The 16,546-nt window shown below is 38.6% G+C and overlaps 1 protein-coding gene across 6 annotated transcripts in view; it reads left to right on the top strand.

The window, feature by feature from the left end:
- The window catches only part of LOC124788188 (DNA ligase 3), a 637,556-nt gene that overhangs the window by 447,025 nt on the left and 173,985 nt on the right, over window positions 1-16,546 (top strand). The window lies entirely within an intron of this gene.

Here is a 16,546-nt window from a genome sequence, read left to right as displayed (position 1 = left end):
TGTCCTTCAGCATGACAACACCAGATCACAACCAGGAGCTAAAACATCTGCCGCAACCCAATGCCTTGGGTTCACTGTGGTTGATAATTCATCATATAATCGTGACTTGTTCTCTTTGATTTTCATCGGTTTCCAAAACTCAAAAACCCCTTCAAGGACTTCACTTTGATAGTGATGAAGCAGTGCAAGCAGAGGTGAGACTGTGGCTCTGTCAACAAAGTCAAACATTCTACGGTGACAATGTCAACAAACTGGTCTCTTTTTGGGAGAAATGTGTTTGTCACCATGGTGACTGTGTTGAGAAATAAATATACAGACATCAAGAATAAAGATGTAGAATGTTAATAACATTTATTTAATTTAAAAACTTTAAGACCCCTCACATAAAAAATTTGGAGGCATTACTTTTCAATGTGCCCTCATGTTAGGATGAGGCGTAAACAGTGGCAATGTCTACAGTTAAAGCTCACTGATCGTACATTCAGGAAATAAATTGTGGTCCTGGATTAGAAAAGATAATTTTTGTATGTATGGCTGTTGTTTTTAATAAAGCATAATGAACATACTTTTGTGATACAACATAAAGGTAAGGAGGAGGATGGCCATGAGTAGCCAACACTGCTGTACTTCATAAACTACAAACCCGGTTGAGGTCATTTTTATGTCCCATTATTTCCTATAGTAAAAAAAAGCAAACAATGTTTGAACTATAGTGAGAGCAGAAGATTGTTAACATGGTGAGAGTTATTAAATTTTGGTATGTCCTAAGGTTAAGACCCATAGCTAATCCAAAGATTTCTGTCTAGGAGTGGAGGAAAACTTTACTGCACTTTTGAGATTTGCATATGACCAGTTGCAAGCATTTGTTCTGGAGAACAGGAGCAGACTGTGTGTATTGAGTAGAATGGATATAAGAGAAAATTGGAAAATTTATTAGGACAGAGAATAGGAAAATGGTGGGGAAAGGATGAAGGATGAAGGATGAAGATGATACTTAAAAAAATTTTACACCTCACTTTGGGTTGTGTACATGAAGCTACGACAGATTGCTCATTGACTCTTTCACATTTGAGTGTGTACTTCCTGTGGTAGTAAATTTCAGCTGCCCAGTTGTTCATAGACTATTTCTCAGACTAACCACTATTTTTAGAGTTCATGAAATCTACAGGGTGTTAGGTTGCAACTTCGACTGTTGAACTTGATCAAATGGACCTGACTGCACCACAATGTCATTACAGCCAATGTAAAAGTACTATTACAGCATCTGCATGTTTTGGACAGGTTTGGTGTATGTGATACATTCCATCTGTTCCTGCAGCTCGAAGCCCAAAGAGTTAATTTCTGGTGACTAGATGAAGCAGCTGAAACACCATGTCAGATAAATGTCTTGAGGTAGACCTTGTCACTGTAATGCATGCATGGAATGGAACTCTAATATGCTGTATACATGACCACACATATCATTGATAACACTTCTTCCAGTGGGGGATCATTGATAACACTTCTTCCAGTGGGGGGTGCAGTATTTCCACAGTATGCGTAAACATGTATCTTCGGTGAGGCATTATGGCAGGCTGCTGAGTCCCATGAAATGGTCATAAATAAGTCTTCTACATTAGAACTTTTCCTTTAAACTCTCTGGATTTAAGCATACAATTTGTCCTCATTCTTCAAAATTGCCCTCTGTGTCAGGTCTATTCAGCTCCATTCTTATTACTATTGCTGATTCAATCATCTACACCACTGTCACTCACAAAGTTGGCTTCCTCTCGCTCACAACCGTATTACTTCACCTCATTCCTTATAATTCTGACCACTTTAAATTAGACTTTTGTGATCAAAATTTATAGCAAGACATGGGCCTTTCTATTTCTTAAAATATCTGGTTCCATGATATCGTTGTTGTTGTTGTGGTCTTCAGTCCTGAGACTGGTTTGATTCAGCTCTCCATGCTACTCTATCCTGTGCAAGCTTTTTCATCTCCCAGTACCTACTGCAACCTACATCCTTCTGAATCTGCTTAGTGTATTCATCTCTTGGTCTCCCTCTACGATTTTTACCTTCCACGCTGCCCTCCAATACTAAATTGGTGATCCCTTGATGCCTCAGAACATGTCCTACCAACCGATCCCTTCTTCTGGTCAAGTTGTGCCACAAACTTCTCTTCTCCCCAATCCTATTCAATACTTCCTCATTAGTTATGTGATCTACCCATCTAATCTTCAGCATTCTTCTGTAGCACCACATTTCGAAAGCTTCTATTCTCTTCTTGTCCAAACTATTTATCGTCCATGTTTCACTTCCATACATGGCTACACTCCATACGAATACTTTCAGAAATGACTTCCTGACACTTAAATCAATACTGGATGTTAACAAATTTTTCTTCTTCAGAAACGCTTTCCTTGCCATTGCCAGCCAACATTTTATATCCTCTCTACTTCGACCATCATCAGTTATTTTGCTCCCCAAATAGCAAAACTCCTTTACTACTTTAAGTGCCTCATTTCCTAATCTAATTCCCTCAGCATCACCCGACTTAATTAGACTACATTCCATTATCCTTGTTTTGCTTTTGTTGATGTTCATCTTATATCCTCCTTTCAAGACACTGTCCATTCCATTCAACTGCTCTTCCAAGTCCTTTGCTGTCTCTGACAGAATTACAATGTCATCGGCGAACCTCAAAGTTTTTATTTCTTCTCCATGAATTTTAATACCTACTCCTAATTTTTCTTTTGTTTCCTTTCCATGATATCAGTTTCAGATAAAAGGGATCTTTGTTGTTTTATCTCTTGGTTCACATAAATTACCTATCACAGTTTTTTACCTGCTGTACTAATGTTGGCAGGTCTTGGTTGCTTATTAATTTTTACCCTGAAGTAATATGAATAACAGATTTTTTTATCACCAGGAAAGATAGTACATTATTTGCTTATCCTAGAAAACCGTTGACAAATGATTATATGTTACCTTAAACTTACATCTTTTAAGACATTCCCATTTGTTGTCACCCTTCTGGACATTTGCTTCCTGAATAGTTGTTATTGATATAGTTCTTGTTCTTCCATGATAATTGCTTCTTCCTAATGCTTTAATGAAATAACTTGTGTACTTGGCAAACTTGACATTTTGTGTGATAGTCGAGATGCGTTTAGACCTGTGTGTCTTGCAGCTTATCACTGTGTGGCTCTAGCTTGGCCCACACAGAAATAGAGGCATCCACTCTGAATACAGATGTGAATGGAATCACTCACACAGATATGTTGAGGGAGAACATGCAACTTATATGCACATCTGTACTTGTGTGTGAGACATGGTGACTAGTGGAAGGCACACATGTAAATGCTCCTTTATGTTACAGGTCTTGCATGTCTCTGCCATTATCTATGGACAGACTAACATATGTGATTGTTATTAAGTTATAACTTGTGTGTACAAATGTGTAGTTAGAATTTATAAAAAAAACATATTAGGTTTATTAGATGTTCTACTTTAAATATACGTATTTTCGTATTGCTTGTGTTAATCTGAATCCACAGGTGAAATTACAAGTTAATAGTAGTTAACACAGAAGAAATTGAAAAGGAGTTTTGGTTTACAAGTACATGCTCTGGTAAGCAAACAAGTGATCTTTCTTTTCAAATATCTTTTGCAGCCCATTTAAACCTAAAGAAACACACAAAAACACAGCAAAATTTTGCATACACAATGGGGTACAAAGTGATACAAACTGAAACATGAAGAGATAGAAAGTCCATCATCACATTCACTGGAATCTTGCTCTTGGACTGGGTTCTTGATTTACCTGCAGATACAAGCTGCAAAATAATATGATAAATGAGTAATCTGAGTTGTCATCAAATATTTCATGCTGATCATCTGCAGACACATCAAGGACTTCTTAAATCATTTGTTTGAGATATCTCTTCTCTTCACTGCACATTTTGAACACAGAATCAACACAAAAGCACATGAAATAGAGAACTTGAACATCAACTAATGCCTGCAAAACAAGAGACGATAACACAAGTTTCTAAGAATGACTAATTTTTCCAGTGATATTTCTACTACCGTCTAGCAAAAACTATGAAACCTGCAGACCTGACAGACATTTGCAGGAGCCACAAATAAATGTCTGACACCATGGAAAATCATCACAACTGCTGTGATGTAATATTACATGTGCCACACATTCCCATTTCCCACAGGCACTGTAATATTACGTCAGCCGCACACTATGTGTTAAAGAAAATCCAAATGATGCCATTATAAAAGCACATATTTTGTTTGATAAGTAAAACTTCTATAGCCAGTTCTGTGGAAAACAGATTAGTCACCTACCATTTGTAGAACATCTATTAGCAGGCAGTCAAATGAAAATGAGATGGATGGGGAAAATAATAAGTAAACTGTTTATTATTTCAAAAGGTACTGCAATAACTGTTAATATGATTATCCCAATGTGAGACAATGTGGTCAGTGCCTTCATGGAAAAGTGTCTGCAGTTGCCTATGGAATCATGGTTGTATCTAGGCATGCACCACTTAGTGTGATGCAAATGGACAACTGTGAATGCCTCTTCAGGGCTTCAAAAATGTGGAAGTCACATGGGGAGAGATCATAATTGTATGATGGCTGGGCCTGCATGATGCCAAAGTTGTCACAACACCACTGCAGAAATTTCACTGGGAAGCCCTTCCTTATCCTCCACACAGTCCTGTTCTCTCCCCATGTGATTTTCCATATTTTTGAAGCCCGGAAGATAGGCGTTTTTGACCATTGATTTGCTTCAGATGAAGAGGTACATGCATGGATACAATCAGTGTTCCACACTCAACTCCAACTCATTTGACTGCCCCTTACTCACAGATGCATCCACAAATCAGCAGAGATAGACAAAATAATGGTAAGGCTTCACTATACCAATCACTTTTGAAAGGGGATTCTTTGTAGTTGATTGGATAAATGTCACAATCTAAACACTGCTCATGAGCATGACACATGAAGGTGACTTTTAATTACATGCTGTAACTCTTGAAGTGTGTTCCATTGGCTACAATAAAGAAAATTGATTAATTAATTACCATCACAAGGATAAGAACATATCAATAAATAAAAATGCAAATTGGTTTATATAATAATAATAAATTTCAGAATAATTACTTTTATCTTTATTAGCAGTCCTCTTATTAGCCACGATCTTCATTGTGATGCTACAGTATGACGAACAGTGCAGTATGTTAGTTAGATCAGTAACACTTGTGACTGCTTCCAGTTGCTTGTTTTCATGCTCATTTGATATATCAGGACTAACATCATGTGTGTACATCTGCGGTTTATTAGAACAATCTCATGTTTACACTAATTGCAAGACAGATATCCCCCAGCCCCCTACCTCCCCCCACTCCCCCCCCCTTGCCTCCCCCCCCCCCCCCCCCCCCCCCACACACACACACACAAGGATCACACATACAAAATTAATCAAGGATTATCTGTAGCCTTCCATATAGTGTATATTATTGTTATAATCTTAAGGAATGTTACAGTTAATGACTGTGCATGTCGTACTGGTGTATCTCTTCATCCACATTGTAGCCAACGTTATGGCTTGCAGCACTCCCAAGAATACTTTGAATAAATGGCTTGCAGTAGTAACTTGCTTCTTCACATATTTCAAGCTGTGAGCTATTTTAAATGCTATTTTAACATTACTTGTTTTATGATTATTTGTCATCTGCAAATGGCTGCCATAACATGAGATTAATACCATTTTGAAATTTTCTTTGACTCTTACATTTTATTTCCTTCCTCAGTTTTTTAAACCAGGCTCCACTGACAACTGTTCACTTTAGCTGCCTGTTCAATTATGTTGACCGTCTCATTCATTGGCACCTTGTGTGCTGTATCCACAAAATTTCTGAATGTGTTGTCTTTTTGAATGTTTATGTGACACACTTTACAATTTATTTGACTGCTAGTCTCTTGGATTTCTGTAAACATTAAATGCATGTGTTCCACCCCATTTTCTAATATGTAAGTCGAGGAACTGCATTCTATCATTACTTCAATATTCCACTGTTAAACCATATTATTATTTTAGCTATTAAGTTAACTATGTTAATTTCCATAGTTCATGCCCTCATTCACCAACAGAAATGTGTGTCCACATAATGTTTATAACATAAAATCTTATCTACCAATAGCTAGTTCTCCCTTTCTTCCCCATAATTTTCACATCCAAATAATTAACAAAAACATTTGCCAACATTCTGAAAAAGCAAGAGCTCATAGCCTTCACATTTTCATGCATTTAGAATGTAGCTCAATGAATTCAACTGTTGTGCGCATTGTCAACATTTTGTGGTTAGGTTTGTTGAATAACTTCAAATCATTCATTAATCGGTAAGTTTGTGTGTACATTTCTAATCTCAAGGGGTGCACTGCACAATATGCCTGCAACGGATCTTCATTTTGCTTCATTTTTAGTGCTGTATTATTATTATTATTATTATTATTATTATTATTATTATTATTATTATTATTATTATTATTCTTAATCAAGTAGCTCTCAGTGGAAAAAATTCCTTTTTGAAGGACCTGACTAAGTGTGTTAATAATTTTGTGATGACAGTTATTTGAATTATTAAATAGGCATAATTGGTCACCTTATTTCATGTAATTTGAACTGGGATGGTAAGCTGTGGAGTTGCAGGATTCATTACTACAGATCCTCTCTTTTTCTGCTTCTGTCAGAAGGAAAGAAGTGGTTCTGAAAAGTGGGGTAATGAGTTAGGCCAATAGTTAACTGGAAGAACAGACCAGCATATAGGAGTTGGACAAAAATATGTAAAGACTGCAAGAAATGCATGCTTGAAAATAGATGCAGAAGCTAGCCAAACCTGCGAGTCGCACTGTTGTATTTGACCACAAACATCACCTATGCAATCTCCTCAACATGTTGCAAGCATCACTCATGTCCAAAGCAGTGTTGTATGTAGTTGTGATTGCATTATGTCAGAACTAAGGGAATTTGAACATGGGCAAATTTTTTGTACTCATATAGTGGGTGCTTCCGTAAGCAAGGTAGATGGAATGTTTGGTGTTTTAAGGTGCACCATACCAAAGATTTACACTTCACACAGAGAAAGCGGAAAAACTTCATCCACTAAATCACAAAATGAATGAAAGTACATGTTACATTATCATGACGGATGTTCATTGAAGAGTATTGTGACAAAAAATAAGAGGACCATGCTGTAGCAGTCACTGCAGAACTGAATTTTGCACTGGTGAACCCTGTCTGCATCAAAACAACATGAAGGGAGCTCCATAAGAAGGAAGTTGCAGGGGAAACTGGAATTACGATACCACTTTTCAGTAATACAAATGCTCATAGCATAACAGGAAGATATGGTGCCAAAGCTATAAAACCTGGACTGTGGAGTTACAGGAGAAAGTAATGTGGCTAAACAAGTCATGTTTCACATGGTTTGCAACTTTTGGCCAAGTTGACATCCTAGGAGTGAGACACGATGGGGGTTAGGTGATTTTGGCAGCCATATTGTTGTATTCCATGCACCCCATGGTTACTCTTGCAAGGTCACATTACTGCCAAGGATTGTAGCCCCCTCTGGCTGACCAGGTCCATCCTACTGTATGATGTTTGTTACCCAATGGTGGTACTGTATTGCAAGAAGACAGGTCCCCTGTTCACACAGGTCTTATCATCCAGGACTGGTTTTGTGAACACAAGGGTAAGTTACTGTACCTCTCATGACCATCACAGTCACTAGATCTCAGTCTGGAGAGCAGAGTGCATGATCGCTATCTCCTTCATAATTGTTACCTGAAGTTGATGCTATTTTGCAGGAAGAAAACCTATAGAACCTCTGTTTATCCATTCTGAGATTATTGGGAGCTGTTTTGAATGCCAGTGTCTTCCCTACAGTGTGTTACGTTAGGTAATGTGTAATGATTTAGTGTTTCCATATTTTTGGCCACCATCTGTATGAATTACTAACTTGCTTACTCAGATCATTAAGAAATGAAATCAAAAGGAAATCTGTTGCAGATACATCATGCTTTGCATTCTGTAAATTAAGAATCTATGTACGTGAAGCTAGAGGTGGACTGTAATTCACTGGTAGGATATTGGAAAAATGCAATCCATTTTGTAAGGAAGGTACTTACACAATCCATCCTAGAGTATGTCTCAAGTGTGTGGTACCCACACCAAATTGGAGTAACAAGGGATATTGAATGTATGCAGAGAAGGACAGCTTGAATGGTCACAAATTTGTTTAACTTAGAGGAGAGCACCACAGAAATCCTGGAAAAATTGAACTGGAAAATGCTTGAAGATAGATGCCAATCATCCCTGACGTTTCATCCAAAGCTACATTGGACATCATTGGAGGTGCTCCTGGTTGTGCTCAGTCTGTCCAGCTGATGAGTCAGACATGGAATAATGGCCTAAGTACCATGGAAAGTGGGCTTGGTCTGGATTTCACTTGATAGCAGAGATAAACCTTGTCAAGGATAAAATATAACTATTGATCATAGTACATCAAAGATAAACACTTACGATTGATTCTGTAGCGCCACTGTCCGTATATCACCGAGTTTCATAGCGTCTTCTTTTCTGTTAAAATTATCTCCATGTTTATAAATTTCAATGGCTTCTGTATATAGCCATGGATAATAGTTCGTCACAGTACACAAAACTTCAGTTTCCGAAAATTTCACTATGTGATTACCTGACTGAAGAGCATGTTCTGCCATGGCTGACTTGTCTGTCTGCCCTAGGCGGCAAAGACTTTTATCTTCCTTCAACCGTGTATTCACACTTCTCTTTGTACACTACTGGCCATTAAAATTGCTACACCATGAAGATGACGCACTACAGATGCAAAATTTAATAGACAGGAAGAAGATGCTGTGATATGCAAATGATAAGCTTTTCAGAGCATTCACACAAGGTTGGCGCCAGTGTCGACACCTACAACGTGCTGACATGAGGAAAGTTTCCAACCGATTTCTCATACATAAACAGCATTTGACCGGCGTTGCATGGTGAAACATTGTTGTGATGCCTCGTGTAAGGAGGAGAAATGTGTACCATCACGTTTCCGACTTTGATAAAGGTCGGGTTGTGGCCTATCGCGATTGCAGTTTATCGTATAGTGACATTGCTGCTCACGTTGGTCGAGATCCAATGACTGTTAGCAGAATATGGAATCGGTGGGTTCAGGAGGGCAATACGGAATGCTGTGCTGGATCTCAAGGTCCTCATATCACTAACAGTTGAGACGACAGGCATCTTATCCACGTGGCTGTAATGGATCCTGCAGCCACGTCTCGATCCCTGAGTCAACAGATGGGGACATTTGCAAGACAACAACCATCTGCATGAACAGTTTGACGACATTTGCAACATCATGGACTATCAGCTCGGAGACCAGGGCTGCAGTTACCCTTGATGCTGCATCACAGACATGAGTGCCTGCGATGGTGTACTCGACGACAAACTTGGGTGCATGAATGGCAAAACGTCATTTTTTCAGATGAATCCAGGTTCTGTTTACAGCATCATGATGGTTGCATCTGTGTTTGGCGACATTGTGGTGAACGCACATTGGAAGCGTGTATTCGTCATCACCGTACTGGCGTATCACCTGGCGTGATGGTATGCGGTGCCATTGGTTACACATCTTGGTCACCTCTTGTTCGTGCTGATGGCACTTTGAACTGTGGATGTTACATTTCAGATGTGTTCTGGCCCGTAGCTCTACCCTTCATTTGATCCCAGCAAAACCCTATATTTCAGCATTTGTAGACTTAGAGAAAGCTTTTGACAATGTTGACTGGAATACTCTCTTTCAAATTCTAAAGGTGGCAGGGGTAAAATACAGGGAGCGAAAGGCTATTTACAACTTGTACAGAAACCAGATGGCAGTTATAAGAGTTGAGGGACATGAAAGGGAAGCAGTGGTTGGGAAGGGAGTAAGACAGGATTGTAGCCTCTCCCTGATGTTATTCAATCTCTATATTGAGCAAGCAGTAAAGGAAACAAAAGAAAAATTTGGAGTAGGTATTAAAATCCATGGAGAAGAAATAAAAACTTTGAGGTTCGCCGATGACATTGTAATTCTGTCAGAGACAGCAAAGGACTTGGAAGAGCAGTTGAACGGAATGGACGGTGCCTTGAAGGGAGGATATAAGATGAACATCAACAAAAGCAAAACGAGGATAATGGAATGTAGTCAAATTAAGTCGAGTGATGCTGAGCGAATTAGATTAGAAAATGAGGCACTTAAAGTAGTAAAGGAGTTTTGCTATTTGGGGAGCAAAATAACTGATGATGGTCAAAGTAGAGAAGATATAAAATGTAGACTGGCAATGGCAAGGAAAGCGTTTCAAAAGAAGAGAAATTTGTTAACATCAAGTATAGATTTAAGTGTCAGGAAGTTATTTCTGAAAGTATTTGTATGGAGTGTAGCGATGTATGGAAGTGAAACATGGACGGTAAATAGTTTGGACAAGAAGAGAATAGAAGCTTTTGAAATGTGGTGCTACAGAAGAATGCTGAAGATTAGATGGGTAGATCACATAACTAATGAGGAAGTATTGAATAGGATTGGGGAGAAGAGAAGTTTGTGGCACAACTTGACCAGAAGAAGGGATTGGTTGGTAGGACATGTTCTGAGGCATCAAGGGATCACCAATTTAGTATTGGAGGGCAGCGTGGAGGGTAAAAATCGTAGGGGGAGACCAAGAGATGAATACACTAAGCAGATTCAGAAGGATGTAGGTTGCAGTAGGTACTGGGAGATGAAGAAGCTTGCACAGGATAGAGTAGCATGGAGAGCTGCATCAAACCAGTCTCAGGACTGAAGACCACAACAACAATGCACGACCACATGTTGCAGGTCCTGTACAAGCCTTTCTGGATACAGGAAATGTTCAGCTGCTGCCCTGGCCAGCATATTCTCCAGATCTCTCAACGATTGAAAACGTCTGGCCGAGCAACTGGTTCATCATAATACGCCAGTCACTACTCTTGATGAACTGTGGTATCGCGTTGAAGCTGCATGGGCAGCTGTACCTGTACATGCCATCCAAGCTCTGTTTGACACCCAGGCATATCAAGGCCATTATTGTGGTCAGAGGTGGTTGTTCTGGGTACTGATTTCTCAGGATCTACGCACCGAAATTGCGTGAAAATGTAATAATGTGTCAGTTCTAGTATAATATATTTGTCCAATGAATACCCATTTATCATTTGCATTTCTTCTTGGTGTAGCAATTTTAATGGTCAGTAGTGTAGATCCTACCACATGTACGTGGAATTCTGTATACACCACTTGCTGACAGAGGGGGGGGGGGGGGGGGGGGGGGGCCGTTTATCCTTCCCGGAACGAAGTGCTTGGCCTATTTTTCTTAGTTGGTCTGAAAATCTGTCGAATGTTACGTTTCCTTAAAATCTTACTGAATCATCCTTAGGTCTCCTGTTATTCGGTCACAAAACTCTATTTCCTTACTAGAGTACCCATTCTTCTCAAAAAACTGTTTTAGATGTTTTAACTCGGCATCCAGGTATTCCAGTGCACAAATCCATTTAGCTCTGTCCTCTAGACTTTTAATTACACCTCTTTTCTTGTGTGGATGATGATCATAATCCTTATGCTAGTATCTGTCGGTATGTGTAACCTTCCAAAAGACTGCTGCTATCAGTCTGTTTCATAACAAAGACATCCCAGAAGGGTATTGAATTGTCTTTCTCCATTTTTGGTAAACTGGATTTTAGGATTTATACTATTTAAATAACAAATAAGCTTTAGAGGAATTCTTTTGTTATTTAAATAGTATAAATCCTAAAATCCAGTTTACCATGGAAATGGAGAAGGACAATACAATATCCTTCTTGGATGATTTTGTTATGATACAGACTGATGGCAGCTTGAAACATAAAGTCTTTTGGAGGGTTACACATACCAACAGACACTTGCATAAGCATTCCAATCATCATCCACAACAGAAAAGAGGTGTAATTAAAAGTCTAGTGGACAGAGCTAAAAGGATTTGTACCCAGAATATCTGGACACTGAGTTAAAAAATCTAGAACAGGCTTTTGAGAAGAAGGGGTACTCTAGTAAGGAAATAAATAGAGATTTGTAACCAAATAACAGGAGGCCTAAGGACGATAGGACACAGCGATGGAAGAACACGGGTTCTCTACCCTTCATCAAAAAAGTAACGGATCACATCGGTAAGATTTTAAGGAAACATAACGTTCGACCGATTTTCAGACCAACTAAGAAAATAGGTCAAGCATTTTGTTCCGTTAAGGATAAACGTCCCCCTCTGTCTGCAAGTGGTGTATACAAGATTCCGTGTACATGTAGTAGGGTATACCTTGGAACTACAAAGAGAAATGTGAATGCACGGTTGAAGGAACATAAGTCTTTGCCGACTAGGGCAAACAGACAAGTCAGCCACGGCAGAACATGCTCTTCAGTCGGGTGATCACATAGTGAAATTTTCGGAAACTGAAGTTTTATGTACTATGACGAACTATTATCCATGGCTATATAGAGAAGCCATTGAAATTTATAAAAATGGGGATAATTTTAACAGAGAAGAAGCAGCTATGAAACTCAGTGATATATGCACAGCGACACTGCAGAATTGAAGAGAAGTTTTTATCTTCAACGTTCTATGGTCGATAGTTATATTTTACCCTTGATAAGGTTTATATCTGCTATCCCGTGAAATCCAGACCACGCCCAGTTTTCATGGTATTTAGGCCATTCTCTGACGTCTGACTCATCAGTCGGCAAGACTCAGTACAACCAGGAGCACCCCGGAAGATGTCCAACGTAGCTTTGGATGAAACGTGAGGGACAGAAGAGTTCTATGGACCATGGCCATACAGCCTGGAAGAATTCTTGGCAGTGGAAACATCTGGTCATGAAAGTCTTCATTGTATGAACCAGTATGTATCACACTTGTACAGATGGCAAAGGCAAGATTAGACTAATTATAGTGTGTGTATATACATTTAAGCTATCATTCTTCCTCCATTCGAAATGCAAATGGAACTGAAGGAAATATTAATATGTGGTACAATGGAAAATACCATCTGCCATGCACATCACAGTGGTTTTATAAAGTATGGATGTATATATGTATGGATAATAAAGAGTTGACATTGACATAGCTGTTGAACTGTTCAAACAAATTGGCTAAATCACAGATGGCTGATACTGCAGAAACTGCTGAATATATTAAGCTGGTACAGTTTATTCTGAAATAAAACTGTTTTATTCATTAGTAAATTCCCCATTCAAGAATGTGTTGGCTATGGACTCCATCATTTCTGGAATGTTATCTGGCATTTACATAAATAATTTGGAGGTGAAAATAAAAAAAAAAAATCCCAACAGCTAATGGACAACATTATAAACATTGCATGCTCTATGAATAGAGATGAAAGTGACGTAAATAAAACGGGTGAAGTGAATCTCACTGTTTCAGTTTTAGGGGAAGACAGAACCTCCACTTATTTGCCAGAGGTATCCTGTATCGTTCTTGGTTTTTTCTGGCCTGTGCAGAACACCTAGACCCATCATTGAAACTGTACTCGCAGTCAAGTGAATGGGTAGTGACTGATTGGTGTACATTTCTTAATTTTAATTACTTCTAGATTACTTCATATGCATATATTTATGGTTGTGTATTTGGCTCATTTAGTCAAGCATTGTGGAGAAGGAATTACTCAGTTTTCATGAAGAGAGATATAGATAACTCAGTACATTTTCTATGTTGGGTGTAGGAAGAGAGGTGAGGTTTTACAGTCTCCAAAGTTAACATAATTTGCTTGACTTCCAACAAAGATTATTGTAAAGATGAACACAGCAACACAGATGCAAATAGCAAACCACGTGCATTTGAAAGAAGCTGAACAATAATGTAGCCAGATTGACTTGTTGCTACCTCAGAGCTTTTGAAGATGAATTCAAAGGTATTAATAACAAAACCAAGATGACATGGGAGAACAAGAAGGATGAGAACTGAGCTGAGGCCACTGAATCAGTAACATCGGTAAATTGTGATGAATCTCATTCAGAAGTTTAGATCACATAAAAAATATTGTCTAGGTCAGCCTCCTCCTTATTCTCCTCCACCCTCCCCCACCTGCCATTGTCCCATTCCATGCAATGCTAAATAAAATAAAAAAAACAATAATTTTTTGGTATATTCAGTGATCTTGCCAAAACTTCTGATTGTATTGACCATGAAATTCTACTTTTTAAAATAAAAATATTTTGGTATTAATGACATCCCTCTTGCGTAGTTACTGCTACCTTCATAAAACAAAGCTCATCATTTCATAGGCAGACTGTGTCACAAGAAATAAACTAACCTCAGAAAGGGAATGCGGGGACTGTAATATGTGGAACCTTACGAGGATTAGTTCTGGGTGGCAGGTGGACAAAGAAATCGAGCTTGAGTGGTCATAGGTTTGTGTGACCTGCAGGAAAGAGTCACGATATTAGTGAAAGAAAGCTTGAAGTGGCAGGCAAAGAAGACTCACCAATTCAGGAAGTGAATCTGCAACAAAAACAGTACAGGACTCAGAGCCAGCTAGCACATAAAACAAACACCTTCCACAAAGAAGTAAACAATAAAACATAGACCAAAACAGATTTATGAAAGCATAGAGAATGTTATGCAACTCACTAGACTGGAAGAGCCAAGAGTGCTTACTACAGTGTTAAGACATCTAGTAAGGTATAAGCATCCAGAAGGGGAATACATTACTTTTCCTGTACCTGATTTTGTGGATAGAATCCACATCACAGTGAACAATCTGCAAACAGAAGTGGAAAAACTGGAGAAGTTAGTGAATCATGTTTCTGTCAGGAGAAATTAATGATTCTCTTTTGATACTTTGTACAAGCACTTTGTGATGATGCATTGTCATATAGCATTTGATTGCTGGCGAGTAGGCCAAGACTGTCGAATATATACCTGTCACCTCTAATGGAGATCAAGACAAGACAGCTTAATGCCACGAGAAGTGTCAGCGTATTGCATGAGGCTAGAGGAGTGGCAGAGAAGTTGCAGTTAGATGTATTGTGCCTACAAGAACCATATATGAAGGCAGGAAAGCTCCCCATTATGCAACTGCCCAGGTACTCACACAAGGGCAGCATCCTAGGGCAACAATAATAGTACTTAACAAGGCCATAACAGTGACAAAAATATCACAATACTGCTCAGAACACACAATCTGTGTGGAAATGTTAACCAGAAAGGAGAGTTTCCATATATTTTAAATTTAGTGATGAGATTGACAAGTATTAAAGAATATTAGTCACCTAGGACAAATTAAGCCTCTTGCATACTCCACTGGTTCAAATGGAAAGTCAGTATTGTGGTATAGCCACCTGACTGATGACCATGGAGGACAACTAGAAGAGGCCATTATGGAATTCAACCTCAGCTATTAAATGCATCTCACAAGCTGCTAACCTATGTAGGAAGGGTCAGAGCAACATCAAATATTGACGACACTTTAGAAAACATGGCAGTGGTGCACCATGTGAAAGACTAGATGGTTGCAAGTGGAATGACATTGAGTAATCACAATATCATACACTATACCATACACTATACCATCACTGGAAGGGAAATCCAACATGACCCAAAAAATATGCACATAAGGCTTGCATTCATCTGTTGGTCGTTTTTGGAATAACCGTGCTGGGAGGCAGCCCAACAGGTAGTACAAAGAGTATGAATCGGCATGAAATTTATGTAATGAGGGATAATTACTACTTGCAGTACTGGAATTAAAGCATGGATTGTCTTTGAAACTAAATTGGTGCCATCAATAATCTTCCTCGTAGCATAAGAAAAATACAATGCAATGTTCAAATACTGAAGTCACAAAAATGAATTTATTTATTTATTTAGATAGTTTACGCCCACATTGTAGCACTAAAATCGAACATAATACAACAGAGTCTACAATGATTAAGTTTAGGTCTTAGTAGTCAGCAATTTCTTCGTTTCCCAAAATTTCTTCATTCACTGTGATCTGGCTGCTCGTTCTTATGCTAATGTCAGCAATGGGTATTTATTCTTCAGAAGCAGATTCTCTTCTCTGTGTTGAGTTTGGTGTGTGGTGGTGATAAATTCATCCAGATCACTAGGTACTTCTTTAAACCAGATGTTTTTGGTTTTACTGTTCCAGAAATAGTCAAAAAGTTGCTTCAGGATTCTAGTATTTGGTAGGTGAGATATGTGGTCAAAAAATGCAATCCTTCTTTTCTGCATTGTATCCATAATGGATTCACTTTCTTTGTACACTACTGAATTGGGCAAAAGTCTCCACTGCCCATTAACTTGATGATTTTTACTAATGATTGTTCAGAGTATTCGTCTATAAACTATCTGCTATTTGTCAGTTGTTGCTTGAGTATTTAGTTTGAATAGTGTTTCACTTGCGTATGTTGCTTCTGGTTTAACAACAGAG

Source organism: Schistocerca piceifrons, chromosome 3 (genome assembly GCF_021461385.2).
Source record: "Schistocerca piceifrons isolate TAMUIC-IGC-003096 chromosome 3, iqSchPice1.1, whole genome shotgun sequence".
In the NCBI taxonomy this organism is placed as follows: Eukaryota; Metazoa; Arthropoda; class Insecta; order Orthoptera; family Acrididae; genus Schistocerca; species Schistocerca piceifrons.
The sequence above is the reverse complement of the archived record's forward strand: the minus strand, read 5'-3'. Positions and strand labels throughout refer to the sequence as shown.